The following is a 27,712-nucleotide window of genomic DNA, read 5'->3' on the forward strand; positions in this document are numbered from 1 at the left end:
GTGAGAAGATTTATTGTCAGAAAAAAAAATGTGTGACTTGATTTTTTCCTTTTGTCCCATTCTTTTCAGTAGCAGCTGTCCTTATAGAAGCAGCAAGAGCAGGATTGTTAATATCAAAAGCAGTAAGGGCCAACACTTACAAACAGAAGCATGTTTCTAGGACCACTCCATCAGATAGATCCTTTTAGAGCAGTTCCCCTTATCCACGGGGATAAGTTCTGAGACTCCCAGTGGTTGCCTGAAACTGTGGATAGTACTGAATCCTCTACATAACTATGTTTTTTTCCTATACAAACATACCTATGATAAAGTTTAGTTTTTAAAATAGGCACAGTAAAAAATAATAAAAATAAAAATAAAAATAAATAAAAAGATAGGCACAGTAAGAGATCAGCTACAATAAGTAATAATCAAATAGAACAATTGTACCAATATACTGTAATAAAAGTTATGTGAATGTGGTCTCTCTCTCAAAATATCTTACTGTACTGTACTCACCCTTCCTGTGGTGATGTGAGGTGATAAAATGTCTGCATGATGTGGTAAAGAAAGGTGAATGACAGAGACATTGTGACACAGCGTTAAGCTACTATTGATCTTCTGACGTATGTCAGAAAGACCATTTGCTTCCAGGGCGTGGTTGGCCATGGGTAACTGGAAACATGGAAATCAAAACCAAAATTGTGGATAAGCAGGCACTACAGTGTTTCCAGATTTCATGAAGAAATAAGTCTTAGAGAAGCTATAATCTTCAAGGTAATATGGCCAGAGAGGAGCAAAACTATGAATCAGATCAATTCACTCTACTACCTGCCAGTCTCACTGGAACAATATGCACCATATTTTAAATAATCATTAGCTTTATGCAAATAAGTGTTAAATATCCTTAGATCCTTCAGGTTTCTGACTTGATCCTGTGGATTTTCTTGATATTCCTTGTCCTATTGATAAAAATCTTTTTTATCAGTGCTGTCAAAGCTGATACATATATTGTCTCTTGTAGATTTTGCACCCATCAATTACAACATTGAACCCAAATGGAAAAGTTTTGCTTCCTTTACAGATGTCAGATACAGTCAGATTTGAAATATGGCAAGAGGGAATGGATCTAGAGATAACATAACTATTAATTCAGTGGTCACCTCTCTTGAAAATGTCAGGTTGTTTTGTGTGCAAGCTTTTGAATGTTAGATGCAGACATGTTGCAGAATGAAGGTTGTATATGCAGCCATCCTGTGCCTGCAAACTGGATGTTGATTCCTGAAATGGACCATTTTCACCAAAGTTGCTCTGCCATTTAAGAAGATGAAAGTTGAAAGTTGCCCGGCCTCTCTTTTATCCCCCTACCCCTCCCCATGACCTCCCTGCAAAAAGATGACAGTGCCTCCATTTGTCACTGTTCACCTTGCTGATGTTAGAAAGGGGTGGTTGGAGGAGAGGCTCATCAGCCACCAAGCTCAGCTTCATTTTTTTTCCGTGACCATGTCTTTTCTGAGCTGCAAAACAGCCCTACAATCACTAGTTATATGCATGAGCTCAGAAATTTTTGAGAGTTTTATTTTCCATTTTAATTGCAGTTCAAATTTGTAGGAAAACCAGAAATGGCCAGATTTTCCATTTATAATATCCCAGCAAAGTTTGTGACCCAGGACAGTCTCTAAACACAAATTCCCCATTAGTTTTCTTGTAATTTTGGCTCTTAGGCAGGTACCAGCTATAAAGGCTGTAGCCATGATGGATCTGCCTGGGAACATGCTTCCAAAAATTTCCAGATCTTCATCTTGCCATGACTATTGGAAGACTTTGGCTTCACTCTAAAAGCCATAAAACCATAAAGCAGATCTGAGAAAAACCCACAGCTGCATACATCTGATGACAGTCTTAAACTGATTTTCCAAAGATAGGGAACTCAGCAAAACCCAAACTCCATGATGTCAACAACACTGGACTTTTACTCTTTAAGCCAATGGGTATTCTGTGGAAGATTTAATCCATGTGTTCCTGATCTACTTACAGTTAACTCATCAAAATGCCATTTGCTTAAGTGTTTCCAAAGTTGCATGAGCTTTATTTCTCAGTCTCTCAAATGGATGCTGGTGGGAATCAAGTTTTCCCAGGGTAACAACTTCCAGAGTCTAATATATTTTCAAAACCAAGACTTTGTAGATTTCAAGTAGCTATTTTAACTATCACTTACAAGGGCTCTTTCAGCATCAGTGTGTCTCCTCATTAAAAGCGTTGTAGAAAAACAGCCTTTCACCCCTCCACCAGAGTTAGTGGGACCAGCCCTTTGCCTGTCTTCCTACTTCCTGTGTTTTTCCACCTTCAGGAGTTTACAGTTTAAGAAGGATTTTGGACATGGGGATAAATAACTACCATACATGGCATAATCTTGCAGTGGCTAAAGATCCTGTAGTGGCTCCCTCTTGTATCAAATTAAAATTCATCAGTTTAACATTCAGAGTCTTCCAGAAAACCTATCACCTTCCCCCTTCCCCACACGAGTAGCTTTTTCAACCTCAACTTCCAAACTGTAAGCGTCATTTTTATTTCGCCTCACCTGGCATACTAATATGCCAAGAGTTCTATTGTAGCCTTCCTTCTTCTGTATGTACTGATAGCTACATGCAAGACTAATCTAGCAGGGCAAACATCTGGTGGGTGTGTGTGTGTGTGTGTGTGTGTTTGCTTCCATAGCAAGAACTGGCCTTCTCAGTGAGAAGATACTGTTACTAGTATTGGAACTATTTCACCTTTGAGAGAAAGTAAATTAATATTTCTTGAGTTGCTGAAGTGGGACACTACGGATTCTTCATCCCTTTTCTTGACAGACCACCAAATATTTTGGTAAGGGAGCAAAAGAAACAAAATGGGCTTTTTGGAAGGTATAAGACCTAAAGAGAGACAGGGCAGGAACTCTGAGGAAACATAGGAAGCATATGTATGCTTAGTGTGTACTTTGGATCTCACCCCTTAATCATGGCATGTGCGAGCGTGTATATATATATATATATATACCCGTACCTGAGCATCAAGACTGCATATACAAATCTTTGGACCATCACACCAGTCACCCTAGGAGTAAGAACGCCCATGCTTATTTCGGGGTTGCCCTGGGGTGCTTTTGTACCCCAAACAAAAGCCAAGTGGTAGTATTGAATTGAGCCCATTAAATAAATATGTATTAAGTGATATTGAGGTTACTACTATACAGTTAATGGAAAATTCACTTAAACATATAGTGTGGCCCCACCCTCAAGAAGCTTACAGTCATCTGACTTACAAGCATAGATCCTTAGAACTAGAAATAACCAGAAAAATCCAAGTGTCTCATTATTTATGTGAGAAAACTGAGCTTGGAGAAGTGATGTGACTGGCTTAAATCAAAGTTCTCAGAAATCAGAACTCAGGGTTTCTGATTCAATGCCATGCTTTTACATTATGATGCTTCAAGAACTCATCTCATTTTATAGACTTTTTCCCCTCCTTAGCTAGATTATGGGTTTCTTGAAGGCGAGGAGTAATGTCTCATATTTCTTTCACATTCAGCCCACCCAAGTATGTTATGCATAACTGGACAGATTTATGTATTCAGTAAATGCTTGTGGGATGGACAAGTAACTGAACTGATGAATGAATGGGCAATATTAACATGAATTGCTAAATGGGTGAAAAAGTTTAGAAAACCCACATTCTTTCCTCTTCGGTGCCTTTATAGTGATTGTCTTTTGGTCTGTGGCTTAGCAGTCATTGGTGTGGAAAAGATTTAGAGCCTTAGTTGACACAAGATGACTCAAAATGCTAATATAAACTTAGGTCTCATTAAAGGTGTCTGACCAGGGGAAATGCTACTCTCCCCTTCTAATGGTCCATGCCTAGCTATAAGTTTTTAAGGGAACTATTGACAATAGTTAATTTTATACAGTTGTCTCTAATGGAGCCTTAAAGACCTTAAACATGTCTTTTTCAATGTTATGTACTTCTCCTAACAAAATTCTTTCTCAAAATGGGATTGGAACTGAAATGTGTCTAAAAAGGGAAAGACTAGAAGGATGAATGGTTCAAATCCATGTAATACAAAGGATTGTTGAAGGAGCTGAGAGAGGTAGGCACTTTATTTTTATTCCTTTTTATTGAAGTATAATTGACACACAATATCCTATTAGTTTCAAGTGAACATCATAGTGATTTGATATTTTTTAAGTTTATTTATTTAAATAATCTCTATATCCAACATGAGGCTCGAGCTCACAACTCCAGGATCAAGAGTCTCATTCTCTTCCAACTGAGCCAACCAGGTGCCTCGCATAGTGATTTGATATTTTTATACCTTATGAAATGATCCCCTAGTTACCATCTGTCGCCATACAAAGTTATTACAATATTCTTAACTACATTCCCTGTGTTATACTTTATGTCCTTATTTATTTATAAAGATGACTTTTTTTTATAAGTGGAAATTTGTACTTCTTAATCCCCTTCACCTATTTTAGCCACACCCCAACCTCTCCCCCCACCATGAACCAAATTTGTTTCCTGTATCTATGAGTCTATTTCAATTTTGTTTTGTTTGTTTTCTTTTTAAGATTCCACGTATACGTGAAAATCATACGGTATTTGTCTTTCTGTGTCTGACTTATTTCACTTAGTATAGTGCCCTCTAGATCCATCCACATTGTCACAAATGGCAAGATTTCATAATTCGTAATGGCTGAGTAATATTCGATTATATATACATACCACACCTTCGCTACCCATTCATCCATCAATGGACACGTAGGTTGCTTCCATGTCTCCGCTATTGTGAACAACATTGCAGTAACCATAAGGGTGCATATATCTCTTCAAATTGGTGTTTTCATTTTCTCTGGACAAATACCCAGAAGGGCTGTCAGGCAGAAAGGGGTTGGATTTAATTTTACATGATGTCAGAGGATTGAACTAGTAACAATGACAGGTTAAATGCTACAGATGCTGCAGGGATGTGGATTTTGGATTAACACAAAGCAAAATAAATAAATAAATAAATAAATAAATAAATAAATAAATAAATAATTTTTTTTAGTTAAAGGATTATGTAAAAACGGAGCTGGCTCCTGAGGCGGATCATGCCTTGATGAAGATGTGGGAGCAGGGTCCGAGCAGCCACTTGTCTGAGGTCATCCACTGTACCTGACCTTTTGCATGGCTCCTTCAGACCTTGACATTCAAAGACGATGGCAGTTGGGGCTCTGCCACTGATGTGTCATTCAGTGCCCTACCTACGCTGCGTATTCCTGTTTCTACCCTGGCTTTCACTTCTATCCACCAACTTCCTAACAGTCCATCATTGTCCATGGAAGGCTAAACTTTAGCAGACTAGTAAAGCATGTCTCCTCTCTTGCTTGTCCTAAAAAATAAATTCCACTAAACCATGTGTGTTCTCTATCTTCCCTTCACCTCAAACTTAGTATGATTTTTAATTAAAAAGTCAACATCGCATAGTTCAAATCCTTGCTCCAACACTTACAACTGGGGATTTTCTTAATCTGTCCACCCCTCGTTTTTTCCTGAACTGTAAAATAGGGCTAATCATATTATCTGTCTCACTCTGCAATGCTATGAGGAGTAAATGAAATAATCCCTGTAAAGGGCTTAGGCACAGTGCCTGAAATGTAGTAAATGCTCACCCAGTGTTAGCAACTGTGTTCTATCGTTAATAAAAGAGACAAATTTCTTTGAGCTGCTTTGATTTAAGAAGACAATACCTTTCCCAGACATCTCTTTCCTGGGGCTAGTTATATTAGTATTCCGTCCTGATGGGAAGGAAGAGACATCATTGGCAGAGAACACCCAGTAGAGAAGCAGGGTGGATATGAGGTAAGCTGAAATGGTACCCCCTGCCAGCTTTTTGAAATGCAGATTCATCAATCTCTTTGATGTCCTCAGCCACTTGAAATGAACATCTTTCAGCATATTATTTGCTTTCTTAACCACATCACTTTTCACTGAGTTCAACATTCCTGTAGGATTCAAAGGATCTTGGTACATTCTTCCAAAATGAATTCAGAAGGTAAGTCAAAGAGAAGGGGAAACATCTTTGAACAGGACTCTGGGTTCACCCTGGGGCCAGGAGGAGGTGGGGGGGTGCTTTGTGACTCAAAGGGCTAACAGTAAACTCAGCCTCAGGCTTTCCGTGTGCCAGTCCTCTCTGCCAGTGGCCTGATGACTAAGGCTGCCAAGTAACCCGCCCTGCTCCTTGGTCTAAGTAAGTGCAGATGATGGTGCAGCATGCCTCCTGAAGGGGCAGGAGAAGAACCTCACTCACCAGGAGTCAGAGGGTCTCCTTGGGAGAGGAGGAATTAAAGGAGGCATCAATATGTTTGCTCTTTTAAGGGATACATGTTAATAATAGAATATTTTCTCTTTAAAGGTAAGCACATTAATTTATGCATTTTCAAATTTACAATCAAAACCCAGATGCAAACCTCACTCATCAGTGGCCCTGTTAGTACTTGTCCCTAGCACAGCCCTGGCACCTGCATATACTTCTCTGCTCATGTGGCCCTCTACTTCCTGGACTGTAAGCTCCTCAAGGACAGGAACTGGCTCTTACTCATTTTGTATCCCCAACAGGGTAAGAATGGACACAGATACCACAAAATTGGCTTACTTAACTATCTTAAATCTCTCTTGCAGAAGACCATGCTCTATGGCAGAGGCCAGAAAGCCCACAACAAAAAAGCTATATCGCAGGTTCTCTTAGAGTCAAGGTCCACTCTTGAAACAGCCTCCCAAACTGCCTCCCCCAAGTGAGGTTTGAAAACCACGGTATCAGGAGGTAGTGCTGTGCTCTTGCTGGCAGGCTCAGTCGTGAACACACCTGGCTTCTCTGTGACAGCCAGAGTCTCAGTTTCCAGGCTTAAGCTACATGGTATTGGCCTAGATTTCTGCCTTCCAGAGCCTTCTACTTGGTAGACACCTAATTTCTTGTATTAAATAGCTTTCTGATGAAATTAGTTCAATGCTTTCTCTTATCTGCAGCTGAACTCTGATTTGGTGCTCATCAACTGTTTGTGGAACGAATACACTGAGGAGACACTGGTTTTAAATCAATTACACCTGGGCCCCTAAAATCACCCATTTATTCTCAAAGGGGATGATTCATTAACAAGTTTAAAACAATTTCCGGAAATGCCTCTACTAGAATTCTAAAATGCAGTGAAAAGGAAAGGAAAAGAAATTACTGCAAAATACCACTCACAGAGGTGTGTGTGTGTGTGTGTGTGTGTGTGTGTGTGTGTGTGTGTGTGTGTGTGTTGTGTGTTTGGTCTGACCATTATCTACAAAATCCACAAGTGGCTTATTCCTGTCATTTAGTTCTCTTTAAAATGGGGTACCACTGTATTTTCTAAATGACCACAAAACTTAGGTAATAAAAGATTATTTATTCAAGTTTTACATTCTGAAATAAAGGGTTTGTGTGAAGTTGGGTAACCAGCAGAATTAGAGAGGCAGTTTCTTCAATCTTCAGATTTGGGTCAGAGGCTTGACCTCTGAGAACATATATTTAAGATGTTGTTTATCCTTGTGAATCCCATAAAAGGCCTTCGGAACCCTTGAGCTTCCCAGGATAAACCTAGGCTTGAAGCTTAAGCTCTTGGAGGCACAGTTTGACTTCTACTTGTGTGAATGAGAAAGAAGGAAAGGAGCTCTCCTCTGAATTTCTTGGTGAAAGAATAGCAATTGGACTGCTTGAACTAACGCTTTTGTGAGAAATTATCTTATAATTGAAGTCTCCTAGCTGAGGCTTATGCCTCTCACCCTGTCTGAAAAAAAAATGTCCTCTCCTTCAGCAGTGTTGTTTTTCAACTCTTAAGGCTGACTTATCAGCACTATCCCAGTTTAGCTAAGGATTAACTTGGCTTGCGCAGATGTTTCTGTGATGGATCGATGTGTTGACTGATGAGAAGGGCTCCAGTCTAAGAGGATATTGGAAGAGAGCTGACTTGCCTTACCGGGGGCAGGGCAGGGGGGCAGTTAGTGAACCCTTTCTACAATCATGAAATTATCAGCCGTTCTCTTAGGACATCCATTCTGATGACCCAAATGTAAGACCATACTAGAATAAACACTAAAGCAGAGTGCTAGGTCTGAAGTAATGGCCCAGCTTGTCTGGATCCCATGTCCCGCTGTCTTGGGAAAAAACATGCCTTCTTTCTTTCTTTTACTCTTTGCTACAAGAGATAATCAGTGAGCACCTATTATATGCCAGGCTGTACATGGTAGACATTGCATATTCCTAGGTGAAAAAAGTTGCATAGCCATTGCCATCATGACAATTATAATCAAGTGGAGTGAAGTAGACAACAAACAAAATAAACAAATAGGTATAATATTACAACCCTGGGAATGCCTACAGGAAAAGAAGATCCTTTGGGAGGAAAGAATGGAGGAAGGGATACATTTACCACTGCTGTTCTAGGACAGAGTGTCACTGTCATCTGGCTGTTGAGAGACAAAGATGGTGGAACTGGGAGAGATGAGGGCTTGTTCTGCTATTGGATGAAGCCAGAAGAGGGGATGTGGAATGAATCTTATCCCCTCTCTGGGACTGCTGTCACATTGCTATGAATCTTCCCAGTACTGCCTAGGGAGAGCTCATGGACCTGTGGCATGATCCTTCTTGATGCAAGAAATAAAAATTCTAACCAAACATATCTCAGACAGTGAGGGAGTTCAACAACTAAGATACGAGGTGATTCCAAGAGTGGCCCAGTGACTCAATGATGTCATTAAGGACCCGGGAGCTTGCCATCTTCTTGCCTCCACACTCAGCATGTTAGATCTTTCTACTTCAATGGCTTTTTGAGATATTTTCCTAAACAAAGATAATTTCTTCTCAAGAGAAAATAAAATGGTAGCTATCAGATAAAATTCAGCACTAAATTATTTACTGAAAAATTCTTAGCCTTATTTTAACTTACATCACTTTCACGGGATTAGTTTACAGGGTTATCTTCTTAATGATCAGTAATACTTCTGACATTAATTCAAAGTACTATTCCCATCTATTGTGACAGAACTCTGCTCAAGTATTACTGTCCACACAGTCTGCACCAGAATGCAATGTTGTGGGGAGAACTAGCACAGCCCTCATCTGTCCCTTTTAACCCTACCCCCAACGCCATATGTCACAGGGAACCCCACACCCTGATACATGAACATGCTAGCCCACACATCCGAACTCCAGCCACAGGTTATATTAAGAGTGGCCTGTGGCCATAGGTGTGCTTTGAGGGACTCATACCAGGGGTGCAGTCTTCTCTTAAAAGAAGAGATGGGGAAGAGAATCACACAGACCCTGCAAGCATGCTGGGCCATTTGAGCATGGAATTCTGGGGTCCTCGGTATCCAGGGGCAGGGCCACATTATGTCTTCAATAAGCCCTAGACACTCTTGCCTTCATGCTCATCCTTCCTCCATAAAAAAATTAAAAATTGCATCTTAAACTGCATTTACACAAAGACAAATATATCAACATTACATAGAACATATTTTCAATTTAAAAGTTCATTTTTTCATTTTTTCTTTCTGATTTTAAAAGAAATTAAAACATTTTTGCAGCCCTTAACAGTATCATGGGCCCTTGACACTGCACCTACTGTGTCTAATGCATAAATTAGCCTGCCTGGTGCATAAATTATAAGGTGTAAGGGGGATGTGCTTCAGGGGGACACATCCACTTGGCTTAGAAATTCATTGCCTCACGGGGAAGGCATGGCAAGAGCAAAGCTGGATCACTGGACCATGTAAAGCTCAAGACCCACATTTGAGTTCTTCATCCCCAAGTCTATGATGTTACTGGTTTATAATAAACCATGTTCATTCAGGTTAATGGTACATTTATATTATTCTAAAGAGCATTGAGGTAATACCTTTGCATTTGTATGACTAAAGGACCCATTCTGGTGGTTCTTCCTCCACAAGAGAACAGGTGGTCCTGAAAAATGAAACAACTTCTAGCAACTCAAAACAACAGCTTGCTCCTTCTAAATGGTAGTTTCTCTAGTTTCCATGCATCGATGCTTTAAACGAGCAAACAAACAAACAAACAAAAACCCAGACACCTTGGGGTTCTGTTTGGGATTAGGAACGCTGCTGTACTCTTTTCTTGATAAATTAGATGCACCGCCTTAACCAAGAAGGCCACGAGAACACCTGAGCATCTCTGGAGGCCTGTAGTTCATTTCTAACCTCCAGCGTCTGTAGGGTATGCTGAGCATTTAGTGCCATCCATGACACTGGCTGTAGCTTGATTCTCCTTCTCTCATTCATTTGAAACACTCAATGTTTCTCCCTGGAAAGGAATTGAAATAGTCTTCCACTGGTTTTCATAGATTCCAAGTTCCTGGGCCTATCTCCTCACTGCACTTTTGGATAGGATGTGAACCCATGAGTTAGTAAAAGTAGGAGTATCCCAGGGCCGGGTGAGCTCAGAGCCGGAATGTAAGTCCCACATTGGGCTCCACACTCAGTGAGGAGTCTGCTTGTCCCTCTGCCCCCCACTTTCTCTCAAATAAATAAATAAATAAAATCTTTTTTTAAAAAAAGATTTCTTTCATGTAATTTTGCCTACCTGACATGTAAGACTGTGAATCTTGCACTTTCCTCTGACTTTATTTCTCTTTACTCTCAGCTTCCCTCAAACTCTGTTTCACCTTCAAACTCATTTCTGAACCATGGATTGTTCTGTACCTCAGTCCCGCCCAGCCTCACTCTACCCTAGAGGCTCACGTGACCAACTCCTACTTCTGTAAGACTAAACCAGACATCAGCTGCCCTGCAGGTACTTTTCTGACCTTCTTCGGGCTTTCTGGACTCTGCTTCTTTTATCCCCCCTTTACACCTTTCACATACCTCCATTAGAGCACAAATAACATGAAGCTGTTATTAATCTCTTCACTAGACCACAAGTTTCTTGAGGACCAGAGTTGCCTTCCTCTTTTTATAACCAGTGTCTGGGTCCCCAACACCCCCTTGTTGCATGAATCCCTCAATTTCAAGTTCTACCTCTTCCATAAGATGTTTCCCCAACCTCACCAGCCCAGAACACTCCCTTGTATTCTTACTTCTGTTGCATTTATTTATGTTCTGCTTTGTGAACAGCACTCTTCAAAGAAACATGCAACACCCGGTTCATGCTTTTTTAAACATCATGTTAGATAGACCACAAGGCTTAGAACAGGATGGACACTAGTAAGATTAGATACTAATAGCAGCTACTTAGTAAATGTGTAACAGAACTGCTGTGAGAGAAGGAATAGCAGGGTCTGGTATTGTGGACGTGCATTGCTTGCGTAGTATCCTTGCTATCAAGAGAAGAATTCCGTTTGTAGCTTACGGCCCCGATGGCTCATGTGGGGCTTACTCCATTACCTGATTCCACAAATGGGCATGTGATCCATGCATACTAGAGAACCCCACGCTAGGGTATATTGATTGGATGTGGGGAGAGCATGAGACCCAAGCTGCATCAATGAGAGTCAGACCCGAAACTTTCCTACAAGGGCTAGTCCTGATTATCTTTTCCCCAAGATAGAAACTGTAAGGAAACTAAAGCTGTAATAGCCATATTGCCATTCACAATGGTGAAAGCTGTTTGAAATACAAAATCAAGAGTCCAACGTACAAAGATAAGTGCCAAGAGACAGAAAAATATAGCTCTAATATTATCATTTGAACTCCTAGGTTCTGCTTTGAGCCAGATCTGCTCCTGGATTTTCCGTCACATGAGCCAAAAATACCACCCTTTCACTTAAATTAAGTTGGCTTTCTGTCACATGTGGTTTTCTTTATAGATGTCATCAAGGGGAAGGTAAAAGGAAGCTTGGGTTAAGGAAAATAGACCTTCTTTTGGAATCTGTTTTTATCACTTTCTAGATTTTTGATCTTTGACTATTATAAAAGGTTCTCAGTTGCAGGCAAGGAAATTCAATTCTGGGTGGTTGAGTTAAAACAGGAGTTTCTTAAAAGGATACTGGAATAGAAGAGAAAGAGGTAAAATTATCTCTATCCGCAGATGATATGATTTTGGAAAAGCCAAGATAATAAAAAGAAAAGCCACAGCAAACAAGAAGAGAATTTAATTTTCGAAAGCAGTTTATAAAATCAACATCTCTTAATGAAATAGTGGATCTAAATAATACTCACCAATCGCTGCTGACCTGACAGAGAGACAACCAGATATTATATGATTTAATAGAGGTTCACAGTGCCACCTACGAAATAAGGTTGACAAATAAACAAAAATGAATCTGATCGAGCCTCTAGGACTAATGAATATCAATTTACAGAAAATGCATGGGACAGAGGGCACGATACATGATACCACAAGGATCCAATTAGTAAATCTTAACTGTGGGAAATGCTACAGGCAAACAACTTGGCTTCCTCGACTGCAAATTTAAAAGAAAGAGTAGGAGGGAGAACAAATTTATAGATTAAAAGACATTGTTTTGATCCTGACTTGAAGGTTTTCTTTAATGTATAAAAATATAAGATAATCGGAGAAATTCGAATTTAATGATATTAAACTGCTATAAGTGGGATAATGATACTGCAGTAATTTTTAAAAGAATATTCATGTTTTAGAAATAAAGATTGAAAATGCTATGGAGAAAATAATGTGAGGTCTGAGATTTGCTTGAAATAATCCAGGCGAGGGAGGACATGGGTAGGGGTGGAGACTGACATATGGCTGCTTATTATACTATTCTCTGTATCTTTACATATGCTAAATAGTCTCTATTAAAGCTTTTTTGAAAAAGATATTAGATAACTAAAAACTTATCTGGGCCAGAGAACCAGGCACAAGATCCAGCTTCTAGGAACAACTCAGAATCTAGTCTCAGAAAAATATGAGTAAGGAATATCCTGCAGCCACCACCAAGCATTGATTTTCTGCTCTACTCTTGGAGCCACCGAGAGAAAAAGAGATAGAGTCAGAGAGTCAGGCACAGAGACGGAGAGGAGTCACCACCAGAGAGGAAGAGCTCCCTGCCCCTCCTTCCCTCTCAGGAACTTCAGAGAGAAAGCCTGGAGCAGATGCCTCTGGTTATTAGAGTTTTGGGCATTGTTTCAAAGGAGGCTGGGAAAATGGGTAAAGTGAGCACCTAGTAGTTTCCGTTCCGATAGCAAGGGGGATTTACCTGCCCCATCCCCATTACTAAGAATTAAACAGTGAGCAATTCCCAAAATAATGGAAAGAAATTCAGACACTGGACACAAAAATAAAGAAACAATGTTTACCTCACCAGGCAAATAACAACCCCCCTGAGTTTCATCTTCCTCATCTGTAAGATTTTTGAACAACTGCTGTGAGGACCTACTTCCCAAAACTGCTATGAGGACCGAAAAGAATAACGTGCCTATGAAACAACACAAATGGTCACTCAGCAATCTTTCCCTCCTCCCTCTCTCCCCCTCCCTCCCTCCCTCCCTCCCTTCCTTCCTTCTTTCCTTCCTTCCTTCCTTCCTTCCTTCTCTCCTTCCCTCCCTTCCTTCCTCCTTGTCTGATTTCAGTTGCTACCTCTTTATTTCCTCAGGATAATATAATAATCCATTCACTTGAGGGGTACAAAGTAAATAATTTTTTTTTTAATTGAAATGGATTGATTGAATCCATACTTTCATAGGGGGGAAAAATGTTTCCTTTCCCCTTAGCTCTTCTTGTACACCTGGCTTCACAGCAAAAGAAATTAGCATTTAGAAATGCACCTCTGCTTCAGCCACAGGTGAGATATTAAAGCATTCCCACATGTACCAAATCCTCAAACTTTGATCAGCATGTTGGGAATGTTCATTGTCTAATAAAGCCATGGGCAGACTCTCTGATTCACTGAAGTAGGTACTCCTCCTAATGAAAACACTTCCCAGGAGAACACAGCCCTGCATTTCCAGTAGTCTGCTCAGTCAGGTGGGCTGTGGGCTGGATTGACTCAGCAATGGTTAGCTGACTTTTAATTCTCTTCTTCCTGCCTGTCCATTCATACCATGGACCAGAGGGAAGTGTCATCAAGGTAACCACGGCTGGGTCACTCTCTCCCACTGCCAGTCAGAAAGGTCATTTTGGAAGGGGGCTGGAATATCTGACCTCATGACTATAGGAAAATTTTGTGATTAATGGTGATTTTTATCTTTGGACTTCAAAGATTGACTCACACAGAGAATGAGCAATCTATAAGTCAGATATCCTACATCCTCGTCATTTTCTTCCATCAGTCAGGAATTCAGGGAACTAAGTACCGACCAGCTGTAAAAGATGTCTATCCTGTCAGCAGAAAAGCCTGCTTAATGGGCCCCTAAGAGGAATTGTTTAAAATGATGCTATGTGATTTTCCCCAAGATTTTGTGTTGAAACATGAACAACTAGAAAACTTAACACATAACTCTATATTTCATGCACAAAACAAGGCTCTTCTCTTATTTTTCCCTTCTGTGGTTCAGGTGTTTTGCAGCCACTTTAAAACATGAGACTACCTTTTATTTAATAATTGGACAAATATTTATTGAGGGTCTCCTACGTGTAAGAAACTATACAAAGCCACGGAGTTACAAGGTTGGAGAGATATGGTGCCAACACTCAATAATATCAGTTGTATTAGTAATCTCTAATATGTCTATTATATGTTACTTTTCACAGTGCTATTTAACCGGCCTAAGTCATTTGTAATAATGCTTATAATTCATTGTGATGGCCTCAACTTTTTTCAAAATCAGTTTACCACCTTCCATGAGTTCAGCCTGTCTTCGAGGAGATAATGTATTTAAGATGCTTAGCCTGTGAACTCAAGAACTAGGAGACCCTTCCCTCTCCCAGACACGTTTTACAGTTAGTACAATGAATTTTTTTTACTGCACATTTTTAATTATTTTTTTATTTAAATTCAATTAGCCAACATATAGTACATCATTAGTTTCAGATGTAATGTTCAATAATTCATCAGTTGCGTATAACACCCAGTGCTCATCATATCACGTACCCTCCTTAATGCCCATCACCCTGTTACCCCACCCCCCACCCACCTCCCCTCCAGCAACCCTCAGTTTGTTTCCTAGAGTTAAGAGTCTCTCATGGTTTGTCTCCCTCTCTGATTTCTTCCCATTCAGTTTTCTCTCCCTTCCCCTATGATCCTCTGCCCTGTTTCTTATATTCCACATGAGTGAAACCATATGATAATTGTCTTTGTTTGATTGACTTATTTCTCTCAGCATAATCCCCTCCAGTTCCATCCACGTCGATGTAAATGGTAAGTATTCATCCTTTCTGATGGCTGAGTGATATTTCATTGTCTATGTATACCACATCTTCTTTATCTATTCATATGTGAATTTAAAACAGCACTTGTGTGTTCACACCAGACATGTGTCCCATGCAGTTTTCCAGTTTGTTTAGCTAGGAGGATGCCATAACTTAGTGAAAAATTCATACAGCACCCTTCTTGTGTTGCCTTGACCTAGGTTCCTGGATGTGCCTGGGTGGAAGGAGCTGGGACTACATGCTTGATTTGAAATTTGGAAATCTCAGTCATTCCCCAACCATCAAAAATATTCACCTCATTCCCTTTTTCCACAATCATCTAAGCGGCCCTCTTTAATTGACTCCCACACCTGTTCATCATATAAAGAACAAAATAAAAGCAAATGCTGTTTAAAATTCCTCTTCTTCAACAAGGTCTTCTGTTTTGAAATTGTGAAATGGTCCCTGGTCTATTCTCTCACCAGCTGTGGTCTTTTATCTCCTCAGGAGAATAGTTGACATCACACAAGGCAAAGCCATTGTGCTTACAGATGCCATAAATATCTCCCCTAAATCCTACATGATAAATTTCCCCCTGATTAGTAAAGCAGATACCATAATGTGCAAGGTCGAGGGAAGAGGCTTTGATGATGCTAAACTAAGCCTCTGGAGATACCCCATCCCTCCCTCCTGAATTTCACTGTCCAGCAACTGGAGTCACAAAAACGATAGAAAATGCAGTCTGGATTATCCACTCTCATTGCTTGCTTCCTTTTTTAAAAAAAAAAAAAAACGGTTTTCAATTATGGACAGACTAAAATTTACTTATACAGAATCCAAAGCAAGTTGAATTTGTTAAAGGTACAAATGGGAATATGCTTCTTACAGAAATCACAAACGCTTTTTAGACCACAGCCTAAAAAGGGGGGGAAAAATCCTTTGAATGAAAAGTAAAACAAGGGCTTTCAGTTCTGTACATGAATTTGAAATTACTTTATCAAAAATCAAATTATTTTTGATTCTTGAGAAGACCTGTCCCTATACTGTGATTTTTTTTAAATAACAAGTTTCTATTTGTAACTATTAGTTGGTCTTTCCACAAAATTAGGTTGCTGGAAAGACTGAGAAGAGACAGAATATTCCTGGATCAAATGGAACTGGTGAGTGTGGAAATCCAAGGATTTGAGAAAGCATTGTCAATTCTTATAGTCTGACCAGTGGGAGACGAGATAATTCTGTATGTTTTTCTTGGTCTTCCTAATGTATGTTTATTCAAATGAAGAAAAAAAAAAGAAAGTAGACTATTGTCAGGGGGTAAAAGGTGAAAAAAATCATTTTTGTGTTTTTTGCTACGTGGACTTTCATTTGTTGTAGGATATAAGTTTCAGATAGTTTTTTGGTTTTGTTTTTATTTCTTTTAAGCGACAGCTCTTTGTGATCTGCTGACGAGGGTTGATATAGAAATAATAAAATAACGTAAATGTAGGCAAAGAGACACCCACCCAGATATTCATTCCTCCTTAAGCCTACCTCATTGACAGCCAGGGAGCATTTGGACAATGGAGAGAAAGCATCTGAATCTGGAAGGTAAGTAGAAGATAAAGGGTAAGCTTGGGGTCAATACAACAAAGAAGAAGCCGAAAACTTCTACTAATTTATCCTGTGGTCTGAGCTATCCATTTCTGCATGTAGGCCAAACCCCATTACCAGTTCAACTCCTCTCCCCAACGCACATCTCCTTCCCCACCCCACCTTAAACAGAGTATGACAGTGTACTATGCATTTAACTGAGGTATCTCAATTAAAGCATCAGAAATTTTTTAATCTACACTTTGCTTAGATGAAGGGATGGGTGGGGGTAGGTCTTGTCCATGCATAGCTGGGCTTTTGGTTGGGTTGATTCGTTATCATGGTCTATTCTCTGCGTGTTCTCCATTAATAGCTGGACGCTGTTTTCCTTGGCCATGGGGGCTGAGCTTGATTCATTGACTCAAGTACTCTAAGGTATGGCATGGAACATTTCGTGTGTGTTGGCTCTTCATGCACACTACTGCGGACTGAGGGAAACAATTATAAGATGCTCCTGCCCAGTCCAGCCTCCTTGGAGGAGGCAGAATCCCCTGGCCAACACTGCCACCCTGCTGATTCAACTGTCACTCAGACTGCCGTCAGAGCTTACTGGCTTTAGGCTGTAAGTTACAGGAAATCTTTCCGCCTGTACTTGGTTATTTATAGAGGAGTTTATAGGATTCTTCCACAACTCAAGGGAGGAAAATCAAACAAATGTCACCTCCTATTATCGTGGCAACTAAGTTCCACTCTGAAAATAGAAGCTGGAACCTTAACCCATTAACTAGTAAACCAATCCACTGACGTATTTAAATTTTAGTAACACTTTCACGTTAAAAAAAAAAATTCTTTCAAATTTCACCCACCCTAGAGAGTTGTTCCTGATTAAGCCCACCCTCCTTTGCACTCTCTGACACATCTTTGCATGGGACTAATGCTTTAATAATGGACTTCAAAATTGGATTATTCGTCATACTTTCCCATCTTCCTGAATCCCTCCTTCCTTCCTCCCTTATTTTCCTTTCTAGCTTTCACAAATACTAATATGAGGCTTACTATACGCCAGGAACTGTTTTAAGAATTTTAATCCATAGCAAACCCAGGAGGTAGGAGCCATTATCAATCCCATTTCATGATGGGAAGACTTGATTTATGATGCATCATTATCACTTGCCTATGCACGACTCTATTTTCTCCATTTACGAATTCTTTGTCATTTGGTCATTTCTTTGTTAGTAATAAAAGCCAACCACACAACCCAAGACTAGAACACAAGCAAGACTTACACCTACCTACATGATTCCCTCCTACCCCCATTACCCAGCTGCCTTGCTCTGACGTGCTGATTTTTATGTTTTTATTAATAATTTCCTTGCTTGTTCATAAAAACAATTTATGCACCTGTGCACGTTTGATAAAAAAATCTTATCGCTTAGTTTTAGTAATTTTGAACATTTTGAAGAGCACAATGCTGTGGTCATCTGATAGCTTGCTATCACTCACTAACACGTGATTACAGCTCACTCATTTCCGCTGGAAAAATATGTTCCACAATGCAATTTATTTCTTTGTTTCCCTGTTGATAGTCATTTGTTACCTGCTCTTGGTTTTACAAACATGGCTGTTTTGAGTATTTTTGTAATTTTCTTGAGGTGCACAAATGTACCAAATGCATCTTTGGTATGTGCCTGGAAAATTGTTGGGTCATGGAATATGTGAATGTTCAACTTTAAAAGATAATGCCAAGTAGTTTTCCAAAGTGATTAACCAATTTACAACAGCAATATATAAGAAACCTAGTTGATCTATAAATTCTCCAACTTTGGTATGGTTTAAATTCTTAATTCTTGCCCATAAACTGAGCATGAATTGGTATCTGCTATAGTCTCAGTTCACTATTCTAGATCTTGATTTGCTAGTCTAGACTGCTGTAAAGAAGTTGGGCATCCTTCTATATGTTTTTAGCTGTATTTTTGTCCTTCTGTGAATGTCTATTTTTGTATTTTGGTCTTCCATTTTTAATTTTTTGTTTCTATTGAGCTGTTTGAACTTTCCTTAGTATTTTATAGGAGTCTTTACATATTGTTGTTACTAAAACTTTACTAATTATATCATTTGTTAGCAAATGATTTTCTCTTATTTTATAGCTTGCTTTTTTTTTACCTTCCTTACCTTCTATAAGAATTCTTTTGATGAACAGCATTTTTTAATTTTAATAAAGTCAAAATCATAAATCTTTTCTTTTATGGGTTATATTCTTTGTGCCTGTTTAAGAAATCCTTCCCTACCCCAAGGTCGGAAAGATATCCACCTATATTTTTATACTGAGTGTTTTAAAGTTTGCTTTTGACATTTAAGTCTCTAATCCATCTGGAGTTGATTTTGGGGTATGGTGTAAGGGTGGGATCCAAATTCATTTTTTTTCCAAATGGACAACCAATTTTTCCAGCTCCCTTTATTAAATAATCCCTCTTTTCTTCACTGAAATGCCAGGCCACCTCTGCCCTCATTAAAGCTCCGCATATGCATGGATCTATTTCTGGGCTCTCTATTCTATTCCATTGGTTCACCTGTCTACACCTGCATTGTGGTATTTTGGTAAGAGCACAGGACTTGGAAGCAAGAGATCTGGCCAGTTATGACCAAGGGAACTTGAATGGGTCACCTGACTATTCTGCTCAGTCTTCTCGTTTGTAACACATGAATAACAATTCCTACCAAACTGATGCTGTGAAGATTAAAGACATATCTGTGGAAGTGCTTTGTAACGCACCAAATTCTATGAAATATTCTACATTGTTATTTGCTTTATAAATGTTCTCAAAGTGTTTTTTTCTTTTTTTTTTTCCTTGTCTTTTAGAAATCTTTTGGTTGTCAGTAACAGAAAACCTGACTTCCACTAGCTTTAAAAATAAAATTTAATGGCCCACATAACTTAACTATTCTGGTAGTAAGACTGGCCTTAGGTGATGCTTTAAATAGTGACTCTTTAGAGACTCAGAGATTCCAGATAAACATTTTTCCACCTCTTTTCTCTGAATCCTGCAGTTGCCTTCATTCTGAGGCCTTATGGTCAAAACATGGCTGTCAGCGGCTTCTGGGTCTGCATGCGTCCTAGTTCTCAGCTCAGCCAGCCTTAAGACAGCTCCCCTCCAGGTGGCTTCCGAAAAAGAGAGAGGTAATTTCTTCCTCAAACATTGTGGGCAAAGTTCTCTGTCTCACGTCTCATGGAGCTCATCTAGGGCGGGTGCTGAGTCCTCATTCAGGCAGTGGGAGCACATGATGAAGGTGAGGGTGGGGCCCCTTCCCTCCAGCCTAGCAACTATGTGCAAGGGTTGAAATTTTGGTTACTGTTACTAAGATGAGGCAGAGAATGAATACTTGGGGTGGGGGCTGGGGCACCCATAGCAAGTGGTCATTACTTTTTTATTTTAACTTTTTAAACAAAATAACACATGTATACGGTCACATATCAAGTAGTGAAGAAGAGCTTAGAATGAAAAATCGCAGGGACCATAGCCCTCCTCCCAGAAGGAAGGTCTTCCAACGCCATCTGCACTGGATTCCCCTGGTGACTCTAAACCTCTTTGAAAGCTCTGTTTCTTTATGAAATGAGCTTTATACACTCTAATAATTTATACTTCTCCATCCTTACTATTCATTTTGAATTTGATAAAAATAGTTATTTTTTAAATATTTTATTGTTTACCTTTGTGATTTTTTTTTACAGTGTATCTATATTTCTTTTCCCACCAATTTAATTAGTATCTCAATTCCTTTCTCTGGAGCTCTTTTCCCTCCCGCCCACCCCCTCCTCCCTTCACTTCCCCTTCTGTCAGATGTAGTTTGCTTTTGCATTGTCAAGATGGTGAACGTTCATGTTCTGTCCTTCAACAATAAATAGGACTTTCCTGCTCTGTACATATTACATGTTGAATTTGCAAAAATGTTTCACCACCAGTCCAATTTTGTGCTAGAATAATATTTCTTTTTCTGAGCGTCTAGTTTTACTCAAAGTAGACCCCCACACCAATTCAAGTAACACATTCACTAGCAGAAATGTTAAATAGAATTTTTTTTGTATTTTAATTTGTGTATTATTGGGATCATAACTTTCTACTCCAGATTAATTTTTCTTGGAGTTTCTAACTATCCTTTTTTTGGGTTGTTTTTATCCTTTCGTTTATAGCTTCTATTGCATGAAATTCCATTTGTCTTTTTCCCACAAGAAACCTCTCTCATGGGTTACTTTGTCCTTTTACACCAGATGGGAGTTTTTCTTTCTAGGCCTTGTCATGGGAGTCATTGGGGGCTCCTCTTCTCTTCTGTCTTGTGTTACTTCCCCTGTTCTCTGAATCCCATGTCTTCCATTTCTAGTTTCCTCCCGTTGTTTGACTAAAGTCACAACTTCACTGACTCCCTAAAAAAGCATCATTAAAAGGTAAACATCGCCATTCTTTGTTGTCAGACACCCAGACAGAGATAGACAATGCTTCCAGCATCTCAGAAGTCCATACGCAAATAACTCAAGGTATCATCAGTTAGTTTTGCCTGTTCTTGAACTTTATGTAAATTTAATCATACAGCATATACTCTTTTATTTGTCTGGCTTCTTTTACTCAACATAATGTCTGCAAGGCTCATCTATGTGATTTGGAATATCAACATTGGGTTCTCTTTTTAACTGCTGTAGAATATTCCATATTCCACAATTTACTTATTAGGTTTCCTGTTGATGAGCATGTGGGTTGTTTCCAGTTTGAGGCTATTATGAAAAATACACATGTGATCATTTTTGTCCATGTCTTTTGATGGACATATGTACTAATTTATTTCAGGCATGTATCTAGAAATGAAATTGCTGGGTCACTATATTTAATTTTATAAGACACTGTCAAACTTTTTCCCCAAGTGGCTGTACCAATGTACACTCCCACCAGGAATGTGTGAGAATTCCAGTCACTCCATGGAATTCTCAGCACTGTCAGTCTTTTTAATTTTAGCCATAATAGTGGATGCAAAATGGAATTTCATTATGGTTTTAAATTGCATTTTTCTGATGAGTAATGATATTGATCACTTTTTTCATATGCTTGAGATGCTTTGGATAGCCTCTTTTACAAAATGTCCGTTCAGGTGTTCTGTCCACTTTAAAATCGAGTTGTATGCATTTCTCTTTGTCATGTGGAAGGCTTTATATATTCTGGACCCAAGTACTTTTCAGATCTATGTATCATGAATATCTTCTTGTATTCTGTGACTTGCCTTTTAACTCTCTTACGGTATATTTGTATGAACAGAAGTTTTTGATCTTAATGAAATCCAGTTCTCAAATTTTTCAGTTATGATTGGTGCTTTTTGTGTCCTGTTTAGGAAATCTTTCTCTATTCTCAAGTTTAGGAAGATATTTTCCTGTAGTTTCATCTAAAACTTTATTTTTTTACCTTTCATATTTAAGTTTACAATCCATTGCAAATTAATTTTTGTGTATGATGTGAGACAAGGTTCATTTTTTTCCCATAAAAATAGGCAGTTGCCCCACCACAATTTTTATTGAAAAGGCCACTTTCTCCACTGAATCACAGTACTGCTTTTGTTGCAAATAAAGTGACTTGATATGTGTGAGTCTTTTTCAGGACTATTCTGTTCTGTCTACTAGTCTAGTCTTAGAGCAGTAGCACTCAGCATTAACTACTGCTTTTACTATGAATCTTAACATCTGATAGTTTAGGTGTTTTAGTTTTGTCCTTTTTTTTTTCCAAAATCGTTTTGGGATTCTAGGTCTTTTATATTTCCCCATACATTTTAGGAACTACTTGTCAATTTCCACAAACTATCTTGCTGTTATTTGACTGGGATTGCATTCAATTGACAGTTCAATTTGTGTAGACTTGTGATCATAACAAAACGTGATTCCTAATCCATTACTATGGTACAGTTCTCTATTAAACTTCAATTATTTAAACATATTTATTTTCTCTCAGCAATGTTTTATAATCTTAAGCCTTGAAAAATCTGCATTAGATTTATTCCCTAGATATTTGATAATTTTTTGCTGCTTTTGAAAATGGTATTTTAAATTTTATTTCCCATTTATTTCTCTCTAGGGTATAGAAATATTTTAATTCACATATTGATCATGTATCTAGTGTTCATGCTAGCTTCATTCGTTATTCCTAATAGTTTCTTTATCATTTCTTTTGGATTTTCTATTTTCCCGATTATTTCATCTGGCAGTAGCAATGGTGTTTAATGTTTCTTTATATTCTTCTCATGATTTTTCTTAGTTCTGCCTCTTTTGCTTATGTACTGGATGATTTCCTTAGCTTTACCTTCTATGAATTTTAACTCTTGTTTATAATTTGGGGATTTATATTACTAGTCTGTCATTGCTTTTTCTGGTCCTCTGATTTTTTTTAGAGTATTCTTTTGTGGATGCAATACAATTTCAAATCACTCAAATTATACTATTTTGGTTGTTTTTGCTTCTTTTTTTCTCTATGATCAGGTTTTGTTGTTTCATTTTTTAAATCTTTCTCTTTTATTCCATTTGTTTTCATATATCTAGTGATCCTTACTTGTCCCCTCGTATCTAAGAAATAAGTGCTTAGCTAATAAAGATTTCCTCTGATGTTACGTCTCTTTTCCCTTCAGTCTCTCTCTTGAATGAGAATATGCCTGACTACTTAGCATGAGATAGAGTAAAATGTGCAGCTGTTCAGCTTTCCTTTACACGAGTGAAAAGGGAAACACTCTCAAATGATTATCCCTTCTATTGTAAGGACATAAGGAGAAGGACTTAAATCCACGATGTGAGCGTGCATTTTCTTAAAGGGCTTATTCCATTTCTTTAAGGAAGAAGCTGCCATGTTTGGATAAGAAATGATGACCTCGATGCCTATGCCAGGGGAGGGAGGTTGACAGCAACTATTTGTAGTTCGATCCTACAAACATATGTACTGTCACGTCTCTGAAACTCCCTTGAAGTATATTCTGAGCAGCAGCTTCACCACACTCTATTTCCCTCAAAATGCATCTATGCACTGTTCTTTCATAGGTGTGTTTGTTACCTAGAAACCTCTCTTCCCCCTTCTACCTTATTTGCTTTGCTTTTTGTATATACAAATATATATACACATATATGCATATAATATATATATATATAATTACACATACACAAGAATATGTATAATATGCAGGTTTTGTGTGTATATAATTTTTTTATTGAGGTCTTGACAAGAAAAAAAGAGGAACAAAAGTCTGCTATCTTGAACTGGATACTTGATTTTTTTTAATACTATATAGTCAACCTACAAGTTTAAACTTCTTCAAATGGGAATAATACTAGTTTTAAAAAACTATTATGGAACTACGTCATCGTTGGAAGATCTTTCTCCATTGATCTCTTATGTCTCTGCACATTTTGCCCGACGGCCTTTTGTTCAGGATTATCTTTCCAAGGATGTTTGTATAGTGAACGGCCTTGGGAAACAGAGATAATATCTCCTTTGGGAGCAGTGGACAGGCTTGTTTGCTGTCCAAAATAATGATAATGCCTATTTCCAGGATAAAGATTGGCACGGTTTACTAACAACTCATGATGAAAGACTGAGGTTTCCTCAACTCAGTTCCACAACTGTGTACAGCATCCACCTGGCCTGGTCAGCATCTCCCTGTGGGACTTCAGGGGCAAAGGGAATCACATGAACATGAAGCTCTACTATCTGTTCCATCATGAGGAATAGAGTCTTTTGTCTCTGACCCAGAAGTCGTGGGTCTTCTGCCATAATCCATGAAAGGATGGCAGGCTAACTTGTTAGCTTACACATAAAGCCAAATCTCAGAACCACATATAGGATAAAAGAAAGGTCCAAAAATGAGATTGCAAACTAACCAAGATACCAAGCCTTAGTATAATACGAGTTGAAGCCATTAATTCCACCTTCTACAATTTGGTTGCTGTCTCTCTCTTTGACCATGAGGGTTTATGACATTTATTTTAAATCCCATCGACAGTTATTTTAGAGGTGTTTCTAAAAGGATTAGAAATAATTGTTCTAATAGTATTCAAGCTGGTACGATTAACTCAAATCCTACATAAATGTTATAAAGTTGACATGTTAAACACCAGAAAAAAATAGAAATAAGATCTGTTTTTTAAAAAAGTTATTATCTTGGGGGCACTGAGGCTAACGATGTGTGCAGAGAGAGGCTTTTTTGAAACTATATGTTTTTCACTCTGCTGTGAAGCTTCACTGTTTTTGTCACTTGCAGATATTTAGTTTATATATTGATGCTAAGATTAGTTTAAAATTTTATTGTATAGGGGAAAAAAATCATTGGAAGCATAAAAACAAAGCAAACCAAAATACCTAAATATGTTTTTTTTTAAAAAGGTTATATCATAGTAGAGGGAAACATTTGGGGTGATATTTTCCTATATGCAGAGATTTTGATTATAAAAATATTACAAACTTAATTTTGAGAGTGGGGTAGTAGGGAAAAAGGAATCATAAAAAAATCAATCTGAGATCAAAGATTTACCTAAACCACCGTCTAGGGGATATATAGCGGCTAGTTCAGGCAAAGGCCGGTGTCCTGCGCCATCTTGCCCCTTAACACACAAATGAAAATTTATGTTTCTAATATTGACCTAAAGACTCTAAAAATCCCCAGACATCAAAGAATGATGCAGCTATGTTTACTACATGAGTCTTTGCTAAAGACACCTTATAAAGATTATTCAAAAAGCATTGAAATAAGAATGATTGTCTGACTAACCTGCAATCAACCATATCATTAAGTTACCCAATTGTTCCAGTCCCTTAAAATTCTGTGTAATTACAACCTTCCCAGTGTCTCATGCTCACCTCCCTAGGACTCTTTGCTAGTGTGTTCTTCTGTATATTAAACCACCAAAATACAGTACAGTGATTCAAAGCTGAAGAAGAAAACCCAACTCTTCTCTATACTTTATGTGACACTGCAAGATCCAATTCTTTGAGAATCTGGTAGGAGACATGCCCCAACATTTTGAGCAGACTGAGTTATAATGGCCTAAGATGGTAAAATTAATTTATTGTTCCAAAAGCACCAGTGATATTCTTGGATATCTCTGCCCTTATCAAAATCCTAATATATGAGCAGCATTTTGCAAGACATGACAGAGGCTATAACAGAAGAAAACAAGACCTATCTTTGAGAAGGTTACCACTCAGAAGGAGAGACAAGATATAAACATTGCAAACCATAAAAAAGTATATTAAGTTGCATTAGGATCCTCACACAGAATGAACTATGTGGGAAGGGAGAGCATAAATGTTCAAGGGAATCAGAAAATACAGTCAGGAATTTGAACTATATCCAGCTTTTTATGCAACTATAATAAAGGTCTCAGCTTGAGACTAAAAGAGATTCAGATGTGTCTGGGGACATCTGGCAAAAGGGCAGTGTCAGCCTCTAGAAATTTATTTGCATGAAGACTGACAAATCTTTTGGGAGAGAAGTGGTCCTGAGGAGGAAGGATCCATGCACGATGAAGTGACTCAGGAAAAAAGCCTTAGTTATTGGATGAGGACAATGATTCTGAACACAGCAAGTCTGAGATTTATCCCTAACTTACCCCCCGTTGGGCTTCATCTGATATTACAGAAAGCAAGCAATTCTAAGTAAATGCTGAAATCGTTGTTTTATTTTGTGACATAAGCACTCTTCTTTGGGATCCCCCTAGCAGAACTTAACAGAAAGGGATAGTCTCTCCCTACCACTTTGTCACAGGTAATCACACAGGGTTGGGATCCTGAGGACACCAGCATGGTGCCTGACAGAGCCAGTGCTGTGCTTACCATGTCTCATGAGTAGTCTGAGGGTGGTCAGTCAGGAGGAAATGCAATGCTTTTGGATCAGCAGCAGAGACAGGGTACCCAGTAGTGGAATAGAGGCAGCATCTGAGACAGGCTTTTATACCCAGCTCAGCATCAGCAGCTACTCACAGGAAACTCTGAATCAGCAGAACCACAAGTGAAAATGCCAAGCCTGGCAGAGCAAAAATGTGTTTTCATGCCCAATAAAGCAGCAAAAGCTCAGCTTTAGAACAACTATTCCCAGGGCACCTGGGTGGTTCAGTCGGTTAAGTGTCTGCCTTCAGTTCAGGTCATGATCCCAGAGTCCTGGGATGGAGCCCCACATTGGGCTCTCTGTGCAGTGGGGAGCCTGCTTCTCCCTCTCCCCCTGCCCCTCTCCTTGCTTGTGTGCTCTTTCTCTCTCTCTCTCTCTCAAATAAATAAATCTTAAAAAAAAAAGAAGATACTGTTTCTGGTACCATGACATCCGATCTATTTGTGGCCATCTGAGACTGCAGGGCAAAATCTCCAGTAAGGCAAGAATTTCCAGGGGTGTAGGGGACCTATGTCAGTATAAGAAGGCATGAAATAATGATATTTAAGTCTTTAGTGTTAGCAGACCTCATGGCTATCTGCAGGAAGGAGTAGCCTTGAGAAATCTAGGCTGTAGAATTCGTTATTTCTCAAAATATAGAAGACCGTCTTTAGCTGTGATGTTCAAGATTAGGTTTCTAATGAAGCCAAAAAGGACACTAAGCATGTATAAAGAAATAGTGTCTAAATGCTAAATGCCAGGATGGTTAGTTATTCTATAGAAGCCTTAGAGAATCACAATCTGAGGATGTTATAATGGTAGAAATCAGGTAGACCAGTCCTCTAATAATCAAATAAGAGAGTGAGACCCAAGAAAAAGTAAGCCAACTACTGGGTGGCTGGTGGTGGAACAGGCAGCAGAACAGAAATCTTCTGACGTCCAGTCCAGGGCTCTTTGAATGACACCATAAAGACTCAGGGAAACCAA

At 38.8% G+C, this 27,712-nt stretch overlaps 1 long non-coding RNA gene across 1 annotated transcript in view; it reads right to left on the reverse strand.

The window, feature by feature from the left end:
• Positions 1–26,762, reverse strand: part of LOC144382512 (uncharacterized) — a 63,843-nt gene extending 37,081 nt beyond the window's left edge. The window contains exons 1-2 of the long non-coding RNA XR_013449521.1: positions 26,695–26,762; positions 16,811–16,860 (exon numbers count right to left, since the gene is read on the reverse strand). This is a non-coding gene — a long non-coding RNA (uncharacterized LOC144382512). The remainder of the gene's footprint in view (positions 1–16,810; positions 16,861–26,694) is intronic.
• Positions 26,763–27,712: the final 950 nt, after the last annotated feature.

The sequence above is a fragment of the Halichoerus grypus genome, chromosome 7 (genome assembly GCF_964656455.1).
Source record: "Halichoerus grypus chromosome 7, mHalGry1.hap1.1, whole genome shotgun sequence".
NCBI classification, from domain to species: domain Eukaryota; kingdom Metazoa; phylum Chordata; class Mammalia; order Carnivora; family Phocidae; genus Halichoerus; species Halichoerus grypus.